Source organism: Berghia stephanieae, unplaced genomic scaffold (genome assembly GCF_034508935.2).
Source record: "Berghia stephanieae isolate SIO BIC M18660-M18661 unplaced genomic scaffold, UCSD_Bste_1.3 scaffold708, whole genome shotgun sequence".
NCBI classification, from domain to species: Eukaryota; Metazoa; Mollusca; class Gastropoda; order Nudibranchia; family Aeolidiidae; genus Berghia; species Berghia stephanieae.
Window position 1 is genome coordinate 13,851 of NW_027628711.1, and position 3,809 is coordinate 17,659.

At 35.6% G+C, this 3,809-nt stretch overlaps 1 long non-coding RNA gene across 1 annotated transcript; it reads right to left on the reverse strand.

The window, feature by feature from the left end:
- Positions 1-238: 238 nt before the first annotated feature.
- On the reverse strand, positions 239-3,416 carry LOC144962228 (uncharacterized). Its single transcript, XR_013643415.1, has 3 exons — positions 3,385-3,416; positions 1,635-1,819; positions 239-328 (listed from the first exon to the last, which is right to left on the reverse strand). It is a non-coding gene; the product is annotated as an uncharacterized LOC144962228 (long non-coding RNA).
- Positions 3,417-3,809: the final 393 nt, after the last annotated feature.

Genomic DNA, 3,809 nt, shown 5'->3' on the forward strand with positions numbered 1-3,809 from the left:
GGGTGAGATTTACAATGGAGTTGAAGTGTTGATTCTGTGCAAAAGACTGACTGCACGATTAAGAATCGTTGACTATAATTTCTCTAATCCTTATGAACTCAAATTGTTTATGTTATCGTTGTTGTGGTGAAAAACAAATAAAACTTGCATTTGGAACCTCATTAGCTCCATTGAACTTTGCCTACTTCTGTCTCCTGTTGTGAACCACTTATCTTTGTTTTGTTTTTTTTCCTCGGGTGCTTTGCATTATAAATTTAGATTTTTTCTCACGATCCCATTTTCTCCCCTTTTCCTTACGCTGATGTGTGTCACAAGTCGCGTAAAATCTCTGAAAACAAACAAAAAGAAATCAAACAAACAAATAAATTAAAATAAACAAGTACACAGCAATGTTAGATACGTTCCCACTATGGCTTAAATAATTATTATCAGGCTTGTAAATATATATAAAACACGGGAACCTGAGAGGAAGACCGATCACAACACTCCCTGTGATCCTAAACAAAAACCTCACAACACTTGGACAAAGCATTAGTCTCATAACGGCAGGGGACCTTGAAAATCTGAGAACCCTAGCAGAGGACCGGCAATATTGGAGACACCTCACACAGGAAATACTGGAAACAGCCAAGGCGACCCGATCTTTCGCTCGAGACGCGAAAGGCATCTAAGTAAGTAAGTAATATATATATATATATATATATATAATTATATATATATATATATATATATATATATATATATTTGTGTATATATATATATATATATATATATATATATATACATACATATATATATATATATATATATATATATATATATATATATATATATATACATACATATACATATGTGTTGGCCACGTATAAGTGAGTGATTCCATTTATATTTTTATATTAGCTCTAAGAAACATGTTTTGGCCACATATAAGTGAGTGATCCCAGATATTCGAAGAGTGGGGGAATCGTATTGCATTGACACGTAGTAGGCTACCGCAGGAGAACGGTTTTGAGCTGGCGGTAGGTATAGATAGTATGCGCTTGGCTAAGAAGCTCATAAACATTGCCATCCGGAAGTATAACGGACCAATACACAAACTGTGTGTACCCATGAGCGTTTATAGTCGGGTTAATACAGTTCAGTGAGAATTACTCATAAACGCGGATGGCATAAAAAAAAACAATAACAAAGACATGAGTGACGTCATCTTCGAACTATCTGTAACGAGCAATATTTTCTATGTTTATATAAGGATTGTACTCTGTCAAGCATTGGCGGATGGCGGTACAACGAATTATTTCATTGTTTTTACACAGAAACCAAACCGTTACACAGCAAAAAGCAGCGTAATCACAAATCCCATGTTTTCATTGGTTAAAAATCTACAGGTTAATGTACTGCTAACTGAAAATGGTTGACGTTACTTACAAGCGGTGATCATTCATCTAAACCAAATAAATGTAATCAGTAATTATTCTCATATGTGTAGAACAATGTGAATATAGTTTTATGGTACGGTAAATAACATGAAATAAACTCTTTTATGTTTCGACATAGCACACTTATTTGAAAGCCTGTTGTGAGTTGTTGTTAGCCCTTGATCTTAGAAGAGAAAAAAACCCCAAAAAACTTACTGGCTCGATGATTGAGCAAATAAGTTTAACACTTTCATTTTTCCAATTTAGATACAATAATTGTGTTTTTAAAATCAGGAAACCATTCACGTTGGATGATGAAGATGATGATGATGATGAGGAGGAGGAGGTAAACAAACCAATGTGGTTGACTTGGCTGCAATCGACACACAAACTGTTGTGACCTGAAATTTGGACAGAGAAGGTCTGTTGATGATGTAGGTTTACGTAAAATACTCGCACTTGCCCACCAGTTTAAATTTACCAAAACACAGTAAACTATATGTGACATCCGATGTTTATAGAAGAAACGAACTTGACGTCACTCGCTTCATTGTCCTTGTTTTTAGCCAGCCATTTTTATGAGTAGTTCTCACTGAATTCTATCTATCAGACTATAGCAGTTTAAGGACACACACAGTTTTGTGTGTTGAAACGATACTTCAGACTGTCGAATGTTGTGAACTTTTTGGCTAAACGCACAGCATTTATGTATAGATAGTATGCGCTTGGCTAAGAAGCTCATAACATTGCCATCCGGAAGTATAACAGACCAACACACAAAGCTATGTGTAACCATGAACTTTATTAGTCTGGATAATACAGTTAAGTGAGAATTACTCATAAACGTGGATGGCAAAAAAAAAAAAACAAAAACAAAGGCTCGATTGACGTCATCTTCATTCTATCTATACACTGAACCACAAAACTCATGCCAAAAACTTCAAATGCTTTAACCTTTGAACCGCTCAAGATATTTGGATAATCTAAAAAGATTCACAAACATCACCCTAAGATCTGTAGATTGCCATATTTTCTTCTATCTTTAAGATTAATAAATAAAAAGGCGGTTTGAATGTCCAATTCAAATACTGACACAAAAATCAACAATTTAAACTTTTACGGGTTGGCTACATTTTTTTTCTCCATTGTAATTCATTCAAAGGTTATAGCCGACGTGCACTTAATTGCAGGTCTGATGACACAATTCCTTATTGGCTCATTGTCGTAATGGAAATCTCATAAAATGATGCAAAATATTGTCCATTACAACAATGTTAGACGAGGCTCGTAAGTGGGTTCGGATGTCAGATCTGCATAGGTGTGCACGTTGGTTATAGCCAATTAATTTTATGTGCAAAGCATTGGTGGTTTAAGTGAGAATTACCGACCCGACTGGAGCTCAGAAAATAACAAATAGCTGAGTGACGTCACTTCATTTCTTCTGATCATAATAATTTCAATTCAACAATTATCACCATTATAATTATCATTATTACTATTGGCAATTGCCTAAGAATAAACGTTTGAATTGAAAATCTGATCAAAACAGAAACCGCATTTACTTGGTCTGCTATGATTTCTATAGATAGAATGCGCTTGGCCAAGGAGTTCACAACATTGCCATCCGGAAGTATAACGGACCAACACACAAACTCTGTGTAACCATGAACTTTTATAGTCTGGTTAATACAGTTTAGTGAGAACAACTCACAAACGCGGATGGCAAAAACAATAACAAAAGCCTGAGTGACGTCATCTGCATACTATCTATTGGCAACGTGCGTGTGAGTGTGTGTGTGTATGTGTGTGTGTGTGTATGTGTGTGTGTGTTTCTGGGGAACTAGTCGCATATTGTGTATGCCTCTATGTGTCAATTCAATGTGTTTTAACATGATTTGTCGCTGACCAACGTGGGATATTTAACAAATCTAAATCTGGGGCGTTATTTATGAAGTTGTAAACATACCCATGTGCCAAGCCAAACAAAATGACCAAGAGCTTTGAACACTTTTCATTACGTGTACACTTCTGCAATGTGACCAATGACCTCGAGCACATGCAAACAACACACAACTACACATTAACACATGTCGGCTGTCGGTGAGCGCCATTTTTCACGCAAATTTAAATCTTAGAGACCTACATTTTAGATGATAAAACAGTGAAAGATTCGAGAGGCTATTTACATCAGAAGGTGAGGAAAATTACTGTTTTCTCATATTATTTAAATTACTACCAAATTCGCAAGCGGTTTTACTTATAGAATCAATCGAGTCATTTGTAATCTATTGAATCGTAACTGTGACTGTGTCTCTCTACAATTCAAATTTTGTTCCCCACAATACTTAATACACTCGGGCACGGTTTCCTCAAACTCCTCGGACATGCAAA